Source organism: Tachyglossus aculeatus, unplaced genomic scaffold, assembly GCF_015852505.1.
Source record: "Tachyglossus aculeatus isolate mTacAcu1 unplaced genomic scaffold, mTacAcu1.pri scaffold_198_arrow_ctg1, whole genome shotgun sequence".
In the NCBI taxonomy this organism is placed as follows: domain Eukaryota; kingdom Metazoa; phylum Chordata; class Mammalia; order Monotremata; family Tachyglossidae; genus Tachyglossus; species Tachyglossus aculeatus.
In genome coordinates, this window is record NW_024044914.1 from 1 (window position 1) to 21272 (window position 21272).

Sequence of the window (21272 nt, forward strand, 5' to 3'; positions counted from 1 at the left end):
TAATAGTATTTGTTAAGCACTTACTATGTGCCAGGCCTGTACTGAGCGCTGGGGTGGATGGAAGCTAATCACGTTGGATAAAGTCCATTTTACAAATGAGCTTATAAGCAATCAATCGATCAGTCGTATTTATTGAGCGCTTACTGTGTGCAGAGCACTGTACTAAGCGCTTGGGAAGTACAAGTTGGCAACATATAGAGACAGTCCCTACCCAACGGTGGGCTCACAGTCTAAAAGGGGGAGACAGAGAACAAAACCAAACATACTAACAAAATAAAGGAAATGGAATAGGTATGTACAAGTAAAATAAATACATAAATAGAGTAATAAATATGTACAGACATATATACATATATACAGGTGCTGTGGGGAAGGGAAAGAGGTAAGATGGATAGGCCCAGAGAGGGTGAAGTGACTCGCCCTAGGTCACATAGCGGATGGGTGGCGGAGTGGGGACGAGAATCCCCGTCTCCCTGACTTCCAGGCCCACGCTCTATCCCCGGGCCCACGCTGCTTCTCCGAAGCTGCTCCTTTCTCCATTGAGACCGATTAGTCCTCTAGACTGTAAGCTCGTTGTGGGCAGTAATCATGTCTGTTGTACTCTCTCAAGCGCTTAGTACAGTGTCCTGCACCCACCAGGTGCTCAGCAAATGCAATCTACTTGATAGATCTGAGGCAGTTGTCTTCCAGCTTTCCATGTGATGCACTTTTCCTGTGCTCCGCTGCGTGGGAGTCAGAAGGATCCGAGTTCTAATTCCGACCCTGGCACTTGTCAGCTGGGCGACCTTGGGCAAGTCATTTCATTTCTGCACCCTCTGCTCCTCTGATGCTAACCTCCTCACTGTACCTCGTTCTCGCCCGTCCTGCCGTCGACCCCCGGCCCACGTCCTCCCCCTGGCCTGGAATGCCCTCCCTCCGCACATCTGCCAAGCTAGCTCTCTTCCTCCCTTCAAAGCCCTACTGAGAGCTCACCACCTCCAGGAGGCCTTCCCAGACTGAGCCCCTTTTTTCCTCTCTGCTCCTTCCCACCCCCCGGCCCTATCTCCTTCCACTTCCCACAGCACCTGCATATCATCAATCGTATTTATTGAGCGCTTACTATGTGCAGAGCACTGTACTAAGCGCTTGGGAAGTACAAATTGGCAACATATAGAGACAGTCCCTACCCAACAGTGGGCTCACAGTCTAAAAGGGGGAGACAGAGAACAAAACCAAACATACTAACAAAATAAAATAAATAGAATAGATATGTACAAATAAAATAAATAAATAAATAGAGTAATAAATATGTACAAGCATATAAACATATATACAGGTACTGTGGGGAAGGGAAGGAGGTAAGATGGGGGGATGGAGAGGGGGACGAGGGGGAGAGGAAGGAAGGGGCTCAGTCTGGGAAGGCCTCCTGGAGGAGGTGAGCTCTCAGCAGGGCCTTGAAGGGAGGAAGAGAGCTACCTTGGCGGATGGGCAGAGGGAGGGCATTCCAGGCCCGGGGGATGACGTGGGCCGGGGGTCGATGGCGGGACAGGCGAGAGCGAGGTACGGTGAGGAGATTAGCGGCGGAGGAGCGGAGGGTGCGGGCTGGGCTGTAGAAGGAGAGAAGGGAGGTGAGGTAGGAGGGGGCGAGGTGATGGAGAGCCTTGAAGCCCAGGGTGAGGAGTTTCTGCCTGATGCGCAGATTGATTGGTAGCCACTGGAGATTTTTGAGGAGGGGAGTGATATGCCCAGAGCGTTTCTGGACAAAGATAATCCGGGCAGCAGCATGAAGTATGGATTGAAGTGGAGAGAGACACGAGGATGGGAGATCAGAGAGAAGGCTGATGCAGTAGTCCAGACGGGATGGGATGAGAGCCTGAATGAGCAGGGTAGCGGTTGGGATGGAGAGGAAAGGGCGGATCTTGGCAATGTTGTGGAGCTGAGACTGGCAGGTTTTGGTGACGGCTTGGATGTGAGGGGTGAATGAGAGAGCGGAGTCGAGGATGACACCAAGGTTGCGGGCTTGTGAGACGGGAAGGATGGTAGTGCCGTCAACAGAGATGGGAAAGTCAGGGAGAGGGCAGGGTTTGGGAGGGAAGACAAGGAGCTCAGTCTTCGACATGTTGAGCTTTAGGTGGCGGGCAGACATCCAGATGGAGATGTCCTGAAGGCAGGAGGAGATGCGAGCCTGGAGAGAGGGGGAGAGAGCAGGGGCAGAGATGTAGATCTGGGTGTCATCAGCGTAGAGATGATAGTTGAAGCCGTGGGAGCGAATGAGGTCACCAAGGGAGTGCGTGTAGATCGAGAACAGAAGGGGACCAAGCACTGAACCTTGGGGAACCCCCACAGTAAGAGGATGGGAGGGGGAGGAGGAGCCTGCAAAAGAGACTGAGAAAGAACGACCGGAGAGGTAAGAGGAGAACCAGGAGAGGACGGAGTCTGTGAAGCCAAGGTCAGATAGCGTGTTGAGGAGAAGGGGGTGGTCCACAGTGTCAAAGGCAGCTGAGAGGTCGAGGAGGATTAGGACAGAGTATGAGCCGTTGGATTTGGCAAGCAGGAGGTCATTGGTGACCTTTGAGAGGGCAGTTTCCGTGGAATGTAGGGGACGGAAGCCAGACTGGAGGGGGTCGAGGAGAGAGTTGGTGTTGAGGAATTCTAGGCAGCGCGTGTAGACAACTCGTTCAAGGAGTATATATGTTTGTACAGATTTATTTACATATATGTTTGTACAGATTTATTACTCTATTTATTTTACCTGTACCTATTTACTATTCTATTTATTTTGTTAATGATGTGCATCTAGCTTTACTTCTATTTATTCTGAGGACTTGACACCTGTCCACATGTTTTATTGCCTGTCTCGCCCTTCTAGACTGTGAGCCCATTGTTGGGTAGGGACCGTCTCTACATGTTGCCAACTTGTACTTCCCAAGTGCTTAGTACCGTGCCCTGCACATGGTAAGCACTCAATAAATACGATTGAATGAAGGAATGAATTTCTCTGGGCCTCAGTTCCCTCATCTGTAAAATGGGGATTGGGACTGTGGGACTCTGGGACAGGGGCTGGGAAGAGCTTACCCAGCTCTCAAGACCATGCTTGACACATAGTAAGTGCTTAGCAGATACGATCATTGTTATCAGTCACCCCATCACGGCTCACTATTCAGCAGCTAAGTTTGAAGCTTGTTGCGGGCAGGGAACGTGTCTACCAACTCCGTTATACTGGACTCTCCCAAACAATTAGTACAGTGTTCTACACCCATCAAGCACTCAATAAAAGTGCTTGAGAGAGCATGGGCCTGGGAGTCAGAAGGACCTGGTTTCTAACACCGGCTCTGCCCCGTGTTCCCCTAGACCGTAAGCTCGTTGTGGGCAGGGATGTGTCCCTTTATTGTTATAGCCAGCTCTCCCAAACATTTAATGCAGTGCTCTACACACAGTAAATGCTCAGTAAATGTGATTGACTGACCGGCGTGATGACCGATTGAATATCCAATGGGCTATCCTTTCTCCCTATGTATCCCACCCAGGAAAGTTGTATTTAGGTGAGCAGAGTTTCAGAGCTGTTAGAATGACAGCATTCTAAGAATTCCTGGTTTGTGATCCAGTCTCGCCACTTGATGTCAGAGGGGTAACTGAAAGACAAGAGACTTTCTTTCTCGACGACTGTTCGAGTAAACAGAAGCGTCGTGGTAGAGTCCAGGTAACATGGGTGCTGAATAGTAATAGCAGTGTTGTCGGTCTCCCCCTTCTAGACTGTGAGCCCATTGGTGGTAGGGACTGTCTCTATTTGTTGCCTAATTGTACTTTCCAAGCGCTTTGTACAGGGCTCTGCACACAGTAAGCGCTCAATAAATGCGATTGAATGAATGAACAAATTATGGTATTTATTAAGAGCTTCCTATGTGCCAAGCACTGTACTAGGTGCTGGGGTGGATACAAACAAATCGGGTTAGACACAGTCTGTGTCCCACATGGGGTTCAGAGTCTCAATCCCCATTTTATAGATGAGGTAACTGAGGCCCAGAGAAGTGAAGCGACCTGCCCAAGGTCACACAGCAGATAAGTGACGGAGCTGGGATTAGAATCCATGACTTTCTGACTCCCAGGGCCCATGGTCCGTCCACTGTGCCATGCTCACAGATTAGGACTGGGAAGCCCCAGGTGGGACAGGGACCGTGTCAAACCTGATTTCGCTGAATCCACCCCGGCACTTAGTACAGTGCCTGGCATAGAGTAAGTTCTTAACAAATATGACAGTTATAATTATCATTATTGTTATTATCATCATCATCATTATCATCAAGGTAAGGTAAGACGAGAGCTTGGTTCAACACGGTAGCAGTTTGGAGAGGAAAGGGTGGATTCTAGCAGCACTGTGAAGGTTGAACCGACAGGAGTCAGTGATGCACTGAATGAGAGATAAGTTCAAGGGAACAGCAAGCTTACCCCAGGGACGAGGGTGGTGGCCTCTATAGTTAGGGGAAAGTCAGGGGAGGTGTCTGGATGGGAAGGTAAGATGTTCTGTTTTGGACATAGTAAGTTTGAGGTGTCAGCCTCCACAGTACATCCAAGTAGAGATGTCTTTGAAGGCAGGAGGAAATGTGAGACTGCAGTGAGGGAGAGAGAGCAGGACTGGAGATACCAATTTGGGAATCAACCTCATGGAGGCATAATTTTGATAATAGCGATGGTATTTGTCAAGTGCTTACTATGTGTCAAGCACCAGGGTAGAGACATTACTCGAGAGTTGGCCTATCTTGCTGGATCGTAAGCTCCTTGAGGGCTGGAGCTCGCCTGTGCTCAGTATAGCGACCCGCAGGCAACATGTCTGCAAATGTTCCCGATGGATTTATTTCCATCCTCCTGGAGGCCTCACGGGCGGATTGCTCGGCAATGAGGCCTGGACCGCAGATTCGACCCCCGACCCCCATTCCCCCATCCTCTGGCCTGAAACTCTTGCCCCATTAATCCTTATCTCATTTCTTCTTCTCCCTCTCCCTTTTGTGTCACCTTTGCCCACGCTGTAGTGACCCTCTCAGCCCCGCAGCACTTACGTCCATAGCCATAATTTATCTATATTAATATATACCCCTCTAGACTGTAAGGTCATTGCGGGGAGGTGACAGGCCTACCAACTCTTGTTTATACTGTCATCTCCCCAGCTCTTTGTTCGGGGCTCTGCACACACTAAGTGATCAATGGAAACAACGATGGATTTCTCCTGCAGACACTCCCTGGCTCACTAACACCGAGAGCAGGTGCCAAGAATTTCCTGTTGCTACTGACATCAGCAGCTCATCAAGGTTTTAGCTTCTGTTGTTTGAGCAGAGTCATGAGCGCTGGGAACGGAGGTTAATAGGAGAAGAAGGAAGAGGAGGAGGAGAAGGAGCTGTTGCAGCAGCAGTTTTTTATTTTAAATGGTATTTGTTAAGCACTTACTATGCGCAAGACACCGCAAGAAGCGCTGGGGTAGATGCAAGCCGATCAGGTGTCGGACACAGTCTTAATCCCCATTATACAGATGAGGGGAATGAGGCACAGAGAAGTGAAGTAACTTGTCCAAGGTAACCCAGCAGACCAGTGCGTGCCAAGCACTGTACTAAGCTGTGGCGTAGAGACAAGGTAATCGGGTTGGACACAGTCCCCGTCCCACATAGGGCTCCCAGTCTTAACCCCCATTTTGCAGAGGAGGGTTGGAACTCATTCTCTTATTTTCCATTGAAATACTGGTTCAGAACCCTCAAGTTCACCAAAATCACATCAGTGGTGGACTTGCCAATTATGAACCTGTGTTTCAAGGGGAATGAGGTGTCATGTCCACCTGTGTAGTCTATCTTAGAGTTTATTACAGTGCTTGGCACATAGTAAGTGCTGATTCCTACTATTACCACTATTAATGTCTTTTCAAGAAAGACCATGTCTGTCTTACTAGCGGGACTTTCATACAGTGAACTCTTGTATTCACGAATGACGGTAAAGAGAACCCTTCCCTTTGAAAAATATTCCTCAAGCGACCAGAGGAATCTTTTGGTTGCAGTGTGTTTTTAGTTCAGAAAAGAATGAATTTCAAATCAACCCACACTTCACTTGGGACTCCACCTGAGATTTCTGCAACACTTGTAGAGGCTACAGTTATGATGATTATTACTACTGTATTAGTTAAGTGCTTACTATGTGCCAGGCACTGTACTAAGAGATGGATAAAAGGAAATCAGAGTGGACACAGTCCCTGTCCCACCTGGAGCTCACAGTCTCAATCCCCATTGTACAAATGAGGTAGCTGAGGCCCAGAGAAGTGAAGTGACCAGCCCAAGGTCACACGGCAGACATGTGGCATGGTCGGGATTAGAACCCGGGTCCTGCCGACTCCCAGGCCCAGGCCCTATCCACTGAGCCCCGCTGTTTCACCTAAGCATTCTCCAATGGCTTGCTCTGACAGACAGATCTCTCAAGCAAAAAAAAGAAAAACAAATGAACCATACAGAACACTGCCCATTCCTTGTTTAACTCTGCAAGGAAAAGCACTACGCAAATGAATCAATCAGTCTTATTTATTGAGGGCTTACTGTGCTCTTGAGAGAGTACAACATCTATTCCCTGCCCACAAGCTTACCGTCTAGCCAAAACGTTTTTCAGTTCGCCACATTGCCAAGTGGTTTTGATAAATCTTTCAAAACCATGTTAAAACCAAAACAGATTTTGCTTGGACTATTCCCCAGAGAAGGACAGGTAAACTTGACACCTTATTTCTTTGGATAGAGCTCAACCTCTGTAGCTCACTTTGAAGACTGCATTTTTATTACCAATTCATAGACGTACCATGATAAACACTTTGATACTCACCCCAACCCATAGTTCTTATGTAAATCTCCTTATGCTCTACTTCCCCTTTCTGTCATTTATTTTAATGTCTGCCTCTTCCTGGAGACAAATCTTCTTGTGGGCAGGAGAATGATAATAATAATGATGATGGCATTTATTAAGCGCTTACTATGTGCAAAACATTGGGGAGGTTGCAGGGTGATCAGGTTGTCCCACGGGGGGCTCACAGTCTTAATCCCCATTTTACAGATGAGGTCACTGAGGCCCAGAGAAGTGAAGTGACTCGCCCAAAGTCACACAGCTGAAAACTGGCAGAGCCGGAATTTGAGCCCATGACCTCTGACTCCAAAGCCCATGCTCTTTCCACTGAGCCACGGATATTATTACTGTATAAAGAATAATAATAATAATAATAATACAGTTGCACGATGGTTCACGTGGTGCCACGCAGCTCTCCTGCCTCACCTTCCCCTCTCAACCCAGCGGTGTCCCCCACCGTCAGTCGATCCCCTGCTCCACAAACGGAGGTTCTCAAACTCTCGGCCACCGTCAAAACTCTGGTCTTTGCTAACGATCCGGTCGGCTGCGTGAAGCCACTTCGCTTCAATTGTCGGTTTTCCTAAGTGGCTGGAGAGTTTGACGATCAGCTCCTTGCCACCTGTAATGCCACAACTAAACGCGAGATAGATGAGAAAGAGGCCCAGGGAGTAAGCAGGTGCTGGAGGATCAAAGTGCCAGCAGGTGGCGAAAGAGACGTGCGGCTTCCCTGAATCACCGTCTGGGAGAGAAGCAGCGCCGCCGAGTGGATAGAGCACAGGCCTGAGGGTCAGAAGGACCTGGCTTCTAATCTATGGCCTGCCGCTTGTTCGCTGAGTGACCTTGGGCAAGTCATTTCACTTCTCTGAGCCTCAGTTACCTCATCTCTAAAATAAGAATAGTAATGATGATGACGATGATGGTAACTGAGGTATTTGTTAGGCACTTACTATGTTCCAATCACTGTCATAAGCACTGGGGTAGAAACCAGGTACTCAGGTCAGACACAGTCCCCGTCCCACCTGGGGCCCACAGTCTTCATCCCCATTTTACAGATTCATTCATCCATTCATTCAATCGTATTTATTGAGCGCTTACTGTGTGCAGAGCACTGTACTAAGCGCTTGGGAAGTCCAAGTGGGCAACATATAGAGACGGTCCCTACCCAACAGCGGGCTCACAGTCTAGAAGGGGGAGACAGACAACAAAACAGACAACAGACACGGCTTCAACTATCATCTCTACGCTGATGACACCCAAATCTACATCTCTGCCCCTGCCCTCTCTCCCTCCCTCCAGGCTCGCATCTCCTCCTGCCTTCGGGACATCTCCATCTGGATGTCTGCCCGCCACCTAAAACTCAACATGTCCAACACTGAACTCCTTGTCTTCCCTCCCAAACCCTGCCCTCTCCCTGACTTTCCCATCACTGTTGACGGCACTACCCTCCTTCCCGTCTCACAAACCCGCAACCTTGGTGTCATCCTCGACTCCGCTCTCTCGTTCACCCCTCACATCTGAGCCGTCACCAAAACCTGCCGGTCTCACCTCCACAACATCGCCAAGATCCGCCCTTTCCTCTCCATCCGAACCGCTACCCTGCTCGTTCAAGCTCTCATCCTATCCTGTCTGGATTACTGTATCATCCTCCTCTCCGGTCTCCCATCCTCCTGTCTCTCCCCACTTCAATCTATACTTCACGCCACTGCCCGGATCGTCTTCGTCCAGAAACGTTCTGGGCATGTTACTCCCCTCCTCAAAAATCTCCAGTGGCTACCAATCAACCCACGCATCAGACAGAAACTCCTCACCCTCGGCTTCAAGGCTGTCCATCACCTCGCCCCCTCCTCCCTCACCTCCCTTCTCTCCTTCTACAGCCCAGCCCGCACCCTCCGCTCCTCTGCCGCTAATGTCCTCACCGTGCCTCGTTCTCACCTGTCCCGCCGTCGACCCCCGGCCCACGTCATCCCCCTGGCCTGGAATGCCCTCCCTCCGCACATCCGCCAAGCTAGCTCTCTTCCTCCATTCAAGGCCCTACTGAGAGCTCACCTCCTCCAGGAGGCCTTCCCAGACTGAGCCCCCTCCTTCCTCTCCCCCTCCTGCCCCTCTCCATCCCCCCCACCTTACCTCCTTCCCTTCCCCACAACACCTGTATATATGTAGATATGTTTGTATGTATTTATTACTCTATTTATTTATTTATTTGACTTGTACATATTTATTCTACTTATTTTATTTTGTTAATATGTTTCATTTTTTTCTCTGTCTCCCCCTTCTAGACTGTGAGCCTGCTGTTGGGTAGGGACCATCTCTATATGTTGCCAACTTGGACTTCCCAAGAGCTTAGCACAGTGCTGTGCACACAGTAAGTGCTCAATAAATACAATTGAATGAATGAATGAATGAACAAAACAAAACATATTAACAAAATAAAATGAATAGAATAAAATCATTAATTCATTCATTCGTATTTAATCAATCAATCAATCAATCAATCGTATTTATTGAGCGCTTACTATGTGCAGAGCACTGTACTAAGCGCTTGGGAAGTACAAATTGGCAACACATAGAGACAGTCCCTACCCAACAGTGGGCTCACAGTCTAAAAGGGGGAGACAGAGAACAGAACCAAACATACCAACAAAATAAAATAAATAGGATAGAAATGTACAAGTAAAATAAATAAATAAATAAATAAACAGAGTAATAAATATGTACAACCATATATACATATATACAGGTGCTGTGGGGAAGGGAAGGAGGTAAGATGGGGGGATGGAGAGGGGGACGAGGGGGAGAGGAGGGAAGGGGCTCAGTCTGGGAAGGCCTCCTGGAGGAGGTGAGCTCTCAGCAGGGCCTTGAAGGGAGGAAGAGAGCTAGCTTGGCGCATGGGCAGAGGGATTGGGGGCATTCCAGGCCCGGGGGATGACGTGGGCCGGGGGTCGACGGCGGGACAGGCGAGAACGAGGTACAGTGAGGAGATTAGCGGTGGAGGAGCGGAGGGTGCGGGCTGGGCAGTAGAAGGAGAGAAGGGAGGTGAGGTAGGAGGGGGCGAGGTGATGGAGAGCCTTGAAGCCCAGGGTGAGGAGTTTCTGCCTGATGTGCAGATTGATTGGTAGCCACTGGAGATTTTTGAGGAGGGGAGTAATATGCCCAGAGCGTTTCTGGACAAAGATAATCCGGGCAGCAGCATGAAGTATGGATTGAAGTGGAGAGAGACACGAGGATGGGAGATCAGAGAGAAGGCTGGTGCAGTAGTCCAGACGGGATAGGATGAGAGCTTGAATGAGCAGGGTAGCGGTTTGGATGGAGAGGAAAGGGCGTTCGGCATTCGTATTTATTTCGAAAGGGCATTCGTATTTATGTATTCATTCATTCAGTCATATTTCTTGAGCGCTTACTGTGTGCAGAGCACTGTACTGAGCACTTGGGAAGTCCAAGCCGGCAACATATAGAGACGGTCCCTACCCAACAGCGGGCTCATAGTCTAGAAGGGGGAGACAGACAACAAAACAAAACATATTAACAAAATAAAATAAATAGAGTAAATATGTACAAATAAAATAAATAAATAAAGAGTAATAAATACGTACAAACATATATACAGATGCTGTGGGGAGGGGAAGGAGGTAGGGGTCTAGGGACACGTCTAGACTGTGAGCCCGCTGTTGGGTAGGGACCGTCTCCATATGTTGCCAATTTGTACCTCCCAAGTGCCTAGTACAGTGCTCTGCACACAGCAAGTGCTCAATAAATACAATTGAAAATGAAAACTGTTAGTAAGGTGGGGGGGGGATGGGGAGGGGGAGGAGGAGGAGAGGAAGGAGGGGGCTCAGTCTGGGAAGGCCTCCTGGAGGAGGTGAGGTCTCAGTAGGGCTTTGAAGGGAGGAAGAGAATAACTAGAATCATAGCTATATGTGCATCATTAATAAAAATAAAAAGAGGAGTAAATATGTGCAAATAAAATAGAGTAATACAGCTGTACAAATATATCCAAGGGCTGTGGGCAGGCCCTGCCCGGGCCGGACTGGGGGAGACAGAGAACAAAACAAAGCATATTAACAAAATAAAATAAATATAATAAATATGTACAAATAAAAGAAATAAATAAATAGAGTAATAAATATGTACAAACATATATACATATATACAAGTGCTGTGGGGAGGGGAAGGAGGTAAGGCAGGGGGATGGGGAGGGGGAGAAGGGGGAGAGAAAAGAGGGGGCTCAGACTGGGAAGGCCTCCTGGAGGAGGTGAGCTCTCAGTAGGGCTTTGAAGGGAGGAAGACAGCTAGCTTGGCGAATGTGTGGAGGGAGGGCATTCCGGGCCAGGGGGATGACGTGGGCCGGGGGTCGATGGCGGGACAGGCGAGAACGAGGCATGGCGAGGAGATTAGCGGCAGAGGAGCGGAGGGTGCGGGCTGGGCTGTAGAAAGAGAGAAGGGAGGTGAGGGAGGAGGGGGTGAGGTGATGGAGAGCCTTGAAGCCGAGGATGAGGAGTTTTTACCTGATGCATAGGTTGATTGGTAGCCCCTGGAGATTTTTGAGGAGGGGAGTAACATGCCCAGAGCGTTTCTGAACAAAGACGATCCGGGCAGTGGCGTGAAGTATGAATTGAAGTGGGGAGAGACAGGAGGATGGGAGATCAGAGAGGAGGCTGATACAGCAATCCAGACGGGATAGGATGAGAGCTTGAACGAGCATGGTAGCGGTTTGGATGGAGAGGAAAGGGCAGATCTTGGCAATGTTGCGGAGGTAAGACCAGCCGGTTTTGGTGATGGATCGGATGTGAGGGGTGAACGAGAGAGCAGAGTCGAGGATGACACCAAGTTTGAGGGCCTGTGAGATGGGAAGGAGGGTAGTGCCGTCCACAGTGATGGGAAAGTCAGGGAGAGGGCAGGGTTTGGGAGGGAAGACAAGGAGTACAGATGAGGTAACTGAGACGCAGGGAAGTGAAGTGACGTGGCCAAGGTCACCAAGCAGACATATTGCGGAGCCGGAATTAGAACCCGCGTCCTCTGACCTCCAGGTCTGTGCTCTTTCCACTAGGCCATGCTGCAACTCCCCTTTAATTTTAAAATGGGGATTATGATCGTGAGCCCCACGTGGAACCTGGACTGTGTCCAACCTGATGAGCTTATCTCTATCCCGGTGCTTAGTTTAGTGGCTGGAACATAGTAAGTGCTTCAAAAATACAGAGGAGAAAATAGAAAAGATCATGTCACTGGAGGGTGATAGAGAGTCATAGCCTCACAGAACCATGCCCTAGTACCACCTCGGGGCAGTAGAGAGGAGCAGCCTCCCAGACCCAGCCTCCTGCTGGACCGTACTATTCTATACTACACTGCCACTAGGCATAGCTTCGCCGAACAAGCCCGCTGTCACCAGGAGTGATAGAGAGGTACGGCCTCCCAGAATAACGATTGGTGCCACCAGGGGACAGGCTGCCACTCTCAGAACAATGGATGGCTCTGGTTCCAGGGGCCTGGGGAATCTCTCCAAAGCTGCTGCTCTGTGCCTCTTTACACTACTCCCAGATTTACCCCATTACTGAGTGGGCTGTATTGCTCCCCCAAAAAAGGAAGGGTGTGTGTGTGTGTGCGTGTGTATGTGTGTGTGTGTGTGTGTGTGTGTGTAATAGTGGGGAAGAAGAGTATTGAGGTGGCTGCCACTCACATAGCAGAACAGGGGCTGGGTCAAGCTTCCCGGTGACTATGGCAAAAACTCCTCACCATTCACTTTAAACCACTTAATTACCTTGCCCCCTCCTACCTCACCTCACTGATCTCCTACTATAACCCAGTCTGCATGCCTGGCTCCTCTGGTGCTAACCTTCTCACTGTACCTCGATCGCATCTATCTCACCGCCGACCTTTTGCTCACTTCCTACCCCTGGCTTCCTTGAAACTCCTCTGATGTGGGACTATTTTCCAGAAACCCAGGGAAGCCAATCAGATTGGTATTGATTTTTTGCCGTAACTGTGTATGTGTGATTATCTGTAGGCATCTACCCACCTTTTAATTAGGCTAAGCAAGGGATACACTGTTCTGCCTCAGTTTCGCCTTTGGACTTGTTTCTGAGACACTCAAAGTAGGCGCTCAATAAATACGATTGATGATGATGATGATGATGATGAAGGGGAGATGATTCCCCTTTGACAGGGTCCTACCTTGAGCACCTGAATTGAAGGGGAGACAATCCCCAGGGAAGGGCTCATACATTAAGGGCCTGAAACTAAAGGGGGAGACAATCCCTCCGTGACAGGCTCAAGACAGGGTTGTGTGGATTCCTAGCTGAGATCAAGTCAACAGAGAGGGGAAGGGCAGGAGGTGGGGGAGAGAGGATGGGAGCGGGGGCTTTCAGAACAGCGCTGGCTGGCCTGAATCTCTAACTTCATGGATCAGGCATGGGTCTGGGAGTCAGATGACCTGGGTTCTAACCCTGGCATGTCACTTGTGTGCTGAGTGACTTTGGACAAGTCATTTCTTTGTGCCTCACTTACCTCATCTGTGAAATGGGGATTAAGCCCGTGAGCCTCATGTGGGACATGGAGTGTGTACCGCCTGATGTACTTGCATCCAACCCAGGGCTCAGGACAGTGCCTAGCACATAGTATATGTTTTACAAATACCATTTATTTTTTAAAAAAACGACAACCAAACCTTACCCCCGGCACATTGGAGAGGTCAGGCAGACCTTGTCTATGTGGTACTGGGCCCAAACCTCTGATGAAGTAAAATCCAAAATGTATTCTCTGGCTTCTGACAGCCCCGACTTCCTCTGTGGCTGCCACTTCTTCCCTGCCTGTTCCCAGGAGATCTTGTGTGCAGATCTGATCCAGACAGCTGCTCCTGGGCTCCCGGCTCTCCTGCTCCCAGTTGTACATTACTCGAGGATTGGCCTCTCCTGCTGGATCAAAAATTCCTTGAGGGCAGGAGCTCACGTGTGCTCTGTGTAGCAACCTCCAGCAATATGTCCACAAATGATGATGATGATGATGATGATGGTATTTGTTAAGCGCTTACTATGTGCAAAGCACTGTTCTAAGCGCTGGGGGGATACGGTGGTCAGGTTGTCCCACGTGGGGCTCACAATCCCAATCCCCATTTTACAGATGAGGTAACTGAGGCATAGAGAAGTTCAGTGGCTTGCCCAAGGTCACATAGCCGGCAAGTGGCGGAGTCGGGATTAGAATCCATGACTTCTGACTCCCAAGCCCGTGCTCTTTCCACTGAGCCACGAGTCACTTGATTTCTCTGTGCTCCAGTTCCCTCATCTGTAAAATGGGGATTGAGATGTTACCGAGGGATTCATTTCCATCCTCCTGTCGACCTCACGGATGGATTGCTCGGCAATAAGGCCCGGACCAAAGATTCAACCCCCGACCTCCATTCCCCACCCTCCAGCGTGAAACTCTTCTAATTCTCATCTCATTTCCTCTTCTCCCGCTCTCTTCTGTGTCACCTTTGCCCACCCTTTATGGATCCCTCAGCCCCACACACTTATGTCCATATCTGCAATTTATCTATATTACTATCTACCCCTCTAGAGACTGTAAGGTCATTATGGGCAGGTCTACCAACTCTGTTTATATTGACCTCTCCCCAGTTCTTTGTACAGTGTGCTTGCTGCACACACTAAGTGCTCAATAGAAGCAATGATGGATTTCTCCAGCAGACACTTCCTGGCTCACTAACTCTGAGAGCAGGTGACAGGAACTCTCTGTTGCAGCCAACACCAGCAGCTCACCAGGGTTTGTGCTTCTGTTGTCTCAGCAGAGTAGTGAGCACTGGGAATGGGGGTTAATCGGAAGATGAGGAGGAGCAGCAGCGATTTTTTTTAGGTGGTATTTGTTTAGCGCTTACTATGTGCAAGGCACCGTACGAAGCACTGGGGCAGATACAAGCTGGTCAGGTTGGACGCAGTCCCTGTCCCACATGGGGCTCACAGTCTCAATCCCAATTTTACAGATGAGGGGACCAGGGCACAGAGAAGTGGAGTGACTTGCCCGAGGTAACACGGCAGACCAGTGCGTGCCAAGCACTGTACTAATGGGTGTGGTGGTCACAAGGTAATCGGGTTGGGCACAGACCCCATTCATAATAGTGCTCTTAAGTCTTAACCCCCATGCTACAGAGGAAGATTAGTCCTCATTCTCTTATTTCTCACTGAAACACTGGTTCCCTACTAGCAAGCTCACCAAAATCACATCATTGGTGAACTTTGCAATTATCAACCAGTGTTTCAATGGGAATGAGGTCATTTCCACCTGTGTAGTCCTTCCTAGCACTCAGAAAAGTGCTTGGCATATCGGAAGTGCTTATTCCTGCTATTACCTCTCTTAATGTCTTCTCAAGAAAGACCATATCCGTCTTCACAGAAGGACTTTTATACAGTGAGCGCTTGTATTTATGAATGTCTCTACAAAGAACCCTTCACTCTGAAAAATATGGGGCTCACAGATGAGGGAACCGAGACACAGAAAGGTGAAGTGACATGCCTAAGTTCACACAACGGGCAAGCAGCAGCGCTGGGATTAGAATCCAGGTCCCTCTGACTCCCAGGCTCTGGCTCTATCCATTAGGCCATGCTGCTTCTGTATTTCTTACACTGGCATTTTCCATATATTATAGAATGCCCTGGCTTGACCTATATGGAGTTTGATTCAATCTCTCCTATGGTGCTTGATTCAATCTTTTCTTGTCCCAAAGGTTTCCTGGGTTATCCATATGCGTGGTCTCAACACTCATCTGTTACAACTGTCTTTGATCTGTAATTCTACCTTCAGTCTACTACTATCTGAGTCCAAGTAGATTCTTCAGTGGGAGATTGAAATTTACTACTACTCCTTTCACATTTAGGAGGTCTTTGAAACCTTCTGGTTGTCCATTTCAAATTTAAGTGTAACCGGTGTTTCAAACCTATAGATTTATTCTTGCCACATTTTCTGCCAAGGTAACCGTGAAGACAATAGTGATGATGCTAGTGATAATAATAATAACCGTAGCATCTGTTAAGCGCTTACAGTGTGCCAAGCACTGTTCTAAGCGCTGGGGTAGATACAAGCTAATCGAGTTGGACACGGTCCACATCCCACATGGGGCTCACGGCCCTAATGCCCATTTTACAGATGAGGGAACCGAGTCACAGAGAAGTGAAGCGATTTGCTCAAGGTCCCACAGCAGACATGTGGCAAGAGTCGGGATTAGAACCCATGACCTTCTGACTCCCAGGCCTGGGTTCTATCCACTTGGCCATGCTCTGGAAGTCCAGCCCGAACAGCTCTAGGGGAACCAGTGCTCCCCTTGCCCCCGAAACGCAGCCCAGGACCCCGGGGTGGCATGTTCCCTGTGGTCTGTGGGCAGACCGTGGGCTCTGAGCCCATGGTTGGGCCAACTGACCCAGAGCGGCTTGGCTTAAACCAAGAGGAATTTTCATTTCCTCTTATCGGTCGATCACTGAGCGCTTATTACGTGGAGAGCACTGTACTATGGCCCTTCTTAGGGTCACGCCAAAAGAGTTTTCAGAACTCTACCGGTCTCTATTACCAGAGGGAGAGTCAAGCAGAGGCATACCATTCCATTCCTAGCTTGGGCTGTGGCTAGCGAGTAGAAAGCAATCTGCTACAAGTCAAAACTCACCTGTGCCAGGCAGCAGCGGCATGGGAGAGAGTTGAGGGCGGAGACTCAAGTTTACTGTGCGAAAGGCGGCAATGGTAAACCCCTTCCATATTTTTACAAAGAAAATTCTAGGGATATACCACCAGAATGATTGCAGATGGAAGAGGGGCGTTCTGGGAGAGACGTGTCCATGGTGTCGCTATGGGTCGGAGATGATGATGACGACGATGATGAAGATATTTATTAAGCCCTAACTATGGGCCAAGCATTGTTCTAGGCACTGAGGTAGATACAAGATAATGAGGCTGTCCCATGTGGGGCCCACAGTCTTCACCCCCATTTTACAGATGAGCTAACTGAGGCAGAGAGAAGTTAAGTGACTTGCCTAAGGTCACACAGCAGACAAGTAACTCGACAGCTTAAGACAACTGTACTGTGGCTTGGGAGAGTACCTGGAGCCCTGCCCTGGTTCGTACCCTCTGCTCTGGGTGGGGCAGGGGCCCTCTGCCTCCCCGAATCACAACCCTGTGGAACACTCTCTCTCTGTCTCTTTCTCTGCCTCCCTCTTTTCTCTCTGTATCTGTATGGATCTCTTCTCTCTGTGTCTGTCTCTCTTCTCTCTCTCCCTTTCTCTTCCCCCCCACCCCCCTGACCCGCCACCGCCCCGATCCCAGGGCTCTGCATCCTGGGGAGGGGACTGCTTTTGGTGCCGGCCCCATTGGTCAGGGGCTCTGGCTTTGTGGGACAACAGGGGCCCTCCCTGCCAATACAACTGCTACCTTCACATACCAGGCCAATGACTTCACTTCCTCCTCCTCCTCCTCCTACCTTGGCTTTCACGGGCTCCCCTATCGTGCCAGCTCTCTGGCCAAGCTCCAGGCAAGGCACAGGTGGGTTCCTCATGAACCAACCAGATGGAGCATGGGCTGGGCAACCCACCCTGCCCCCTTCTTGCCCCCACCACAGCTTCTGCCCTCCCCAGTTCCCCAAGGTCTTCCGGGGGTCCGGCCAGCCAGAGCCCAGGCCTGGGAATGAGAAGGAACTGGGTTTTAATCCCGACTCCACCACATGTCTGCTGTGGGACCTGGGGCAAGTTGCTTCACTTCTCTGGGCTTCTGTTCCCTCATCTGGGAAATGGAGATTAAGAGTGTGAACCCCATGTGGGGCGGGGACTGGACCCAACTTACCTAACTTGTGTCTACTCCAGCACTTAGAACAATTTTTGGCACATAGTTAAATGCTTAAGAAGTACCATCGTTATTGTTATTATTATTATTATTATTATCCTGAGAGAAGTTCAGGGTAGGGCACTCGGCTCTCTGGGAATCTCCCCTGATCCTCCCAGAACCCCAGAGGGCCTGCATGGAAACCGTCCTTTCCCAAATCCTTGAGAGCATGCAGTTTCACCCCAGAAACGAGTCGTCCCTTGAACGAGTTGTATACACGCGCTGCCTCGAATTCCTCAACAACAACACTCTCCTCGACCTCTTCCAGTCTGGCTTCCGTCCCCTACATTCCACGGAAACTGCCCTCTCAAAGGTCACCAATGACCTCCTGCTTGCCAAATCCAACGGCTCATACTCTGTCCTAGTCCTCCTCGACCTCTCAGCTGCCTTCGACACTGTGGACCACCCCCTTCTCCTCAACACGCTATCTGACCTTGGCTTCACGGACTCTGTCCTCTCCTGGTTCTCCTCTTATCTCTCCGGTCATTCATTCTCAGTCTCTTTTGCAGGCTCCTCCCCCACCCCATCCCCTTACTGTGGGGGTTCCCCAAGGTTCAGTGCTTGGTCCCCTTCTGTTCTCGATCTACACTCACTCCCTTGGTGACCTCATTCGCTCCCACGGCTTCAACTATCATCTCTACACTGATGACACCCAGATCTACATCTCTGCCCCTGCTCTCTCCCCCTCTCTCCAGACTCGCATCTCCTCCTGCCTTCAGGACATCTCCATCTGGATGTCTGCCCGCCACCTCAAACTCAACATGTCCAAGACTGAACTCCTTGTCTTCCCTCCCAAACCCTGCCCTCTCCCTGACTTTCCCATCTCTGTTGACGGCACTACCATCCTTCCCGTCTCACAAGCCCACAACCTTGGTGTCATCCTCGACTCCGCTCTCTCATTCACCCCTCACATCCAAGCCGTCACCAAAACCTGCCGGTCTCAGCTCCGCAACATTGCCAAGATCCGCCCTTTCCTCTCCATCCAAACCGCTACCCTGCTCGTTCAAGCTCTCATCCTATCCCATCTTGACTACTGCATCGGCCTTCTCTCTGATCTCCCATCCTCGTGTCTCTCCCCACTTCAATCCATACTTCCTGCTGCTGCCCGGATTGTCTTTGTCCAGAAACGCTCCAGGCATGTTACTCCCCTCCTCAAAATTCTCCAGTGGCTACCAATCAATCTGCGCATCAGGCAGAAACTCCTCACCCTGGGCTTCAAGGCTCTCCATCCCCTCGCCCCCTCCTACCTCACCTCCCTTCTCTCCTTCTACAGCCCACCCCGCACCCTCTGCTCCTCTGCCGCTAATCTCCTCACCATACCTCGTTCTCGCCTGTCCCGCCATCGACCCCCAGCCCACGTCCTCCCCCGGGCCTGGAATGCCCTCCCTCTGCCCATCCACCAAGCTAGCTCTCTTCCTCCCTTCAAGGCCCTGCTGAGAGCTCACCTCCTCCAGGAGGCCTTCCCAGACTGAGCCCCTTCCTTCCTCTCCCCCTCGTCCCCCTCTCCATCCCCCCCATCTTACCTCCTTCCCTTCCTCACAGCACCTGTATATATGTATATATGTTTGTACATATTTATTACTCTATTTATTTATTTATTTATTTTACTTGTACATATCTATTCTATTTATTTTATTTTGTTAGTATGTTAGGTTTTGTTCTCTGTCTCCCCCTTTTAGACTGTGAGCCCACTGTTGGGCAGGGACTGTCTCTATATGTTGTCAACTTGTACTTCCCAAGCGCTTAGTACAGTGCTCTGCACACAGTAAGCGCTCAATAAATACGATTGATGATGATGATGATGAGAAAGGTCCACATTTGGCTGGGAAGCTCATCTTGAGCTGGTCACTCCTGGCTAACCGGGCAAGGCACCTACCCCCATCCCTCTCAGGACTGCCAGAAACAGAAACGCCTTGATTCATCTGAGTAAGAGAGACTTTGGGTCTGTAGCAGACTGGGAGTCTGAAGGTCATGGGTTCCAAACCTGGCTATGACACGTGTCTGCTGTGTGACCTTGGGCAAATCATTTGACTTCTCTGTGCCTCGGTTACTCCATCTGTAAAATGGGGATTGAGACCGTGAGTCCTACATGGGACAGGGACTGCGTCCAACCTGATTTCCTTGTATCTACCCCAAGCTTAGTTCAGCACCTGGCACGTAGTAAGTGCTTAACAAATACCATAAAAAAAAGCAAACCTGTTCTCCCTCCCTCTTGGACTGTGAGTCCAACATGGGCAGGGACCGTATCTGATCTGGCTGTCCATTATCTATCCCAGCACTTAGCACAGTGCTTGGCACACAGTAGTGGTAGTAATAATCATAGAATTTGTTAAGCGCTTACTGTGTGTAGAGCACTGAACTAAACACTAAACTAAGAGAAGCAGCGTGGCTCAGTGGAAAGAGTACGGGCTTTGGAGTCAGAGGTCGTGGGTTCAAATCCCGGCTCTGCCAATTGTCAGCTGTGTGACTTTGGGCAAGTCAGTTCACTTCTCTGGGCCTCAGTTACCTCATCTGCAAAATGTGGATTAAGACTGTGAGCCCCCCGTGGGACAACCTGATCACCTTGTAACCTCCCCAGTGCTTTGCACATAGTAAGTGCTTAATAAATGCCATCATTATTATTATTATTATTATTAAACACTGAGAGAGAAGAGAACTAGTGGGTGGGAACTAGTCACAGTTCCTATGCCTTGGGTGGCTCACAATCTGTAGTAAGCGCATATGAAATACCTCAGTTACTACAGGGGAAAATTTGAATTTTCCTTCTTTCCCTTAGACTTGGAGCCCCATAAGGACAGAGGCCTTTCCTTTCCAAGCCCTCCTTTCCTCTTCTCCCACTCCCATCTGCATCACCCTGACTTGCTTCCTTTATTCATCCCTCCCACCCTCCCCTTCCAGCCCCGCAGCACTTGTGTCCATATCAGTCATTTATTTATTTCTTTTACTGTCTGTCTCCCCTTCTCAACTGTAATCTCGCTTTGGGCAGGGAATGTGTCTGTTGTTATGCTGTCCTCTCCCAAGCACTTAATACAGTGCTCTGCACACAGTAAGTGCTCACTAAATATGATGGACTGACTGACTGACTGCTGGGGTTTGGATTTCCATCTGATTATGCCATGAGTACTACCTACCCCAGTGCTCAGTGGAGCACTTGGTGCTAAGTGCTTAACAAATATCATAGTGATCATGAACACACTGCACAAAGGCAAGATTCCAAAGGGAAAAGGCCGGTGAAGGTGGCATTGGATCGGAGACTGTTTCTTCCCAATAGAGTCAATTAGGGACAGGGACGAGGGACAGTGGGTGGCTGGGGGCAGGTCATGACTCAGCTTTACGGACAAAACAACCCTCATGGCCTAGTGGATGGAGCACGGGCCTGGGAATCAGAAGGCCATGGGTTCTAATTCCAGGTCCTCCACTTGCCTGCTGTGTGACCTTGGGCAGGTCACTTCACTTCTCTGGGCCTTAGTTACCTTATCTGTAAAATGGGGATCGAGCCTGTGAGCCCCACGTAGGACAGGAACTGAACCAGATGATCTTGTTTCTACCCCAGTGCCTAGTACAGTGCCTGGCACATAGTAAGCACTTAA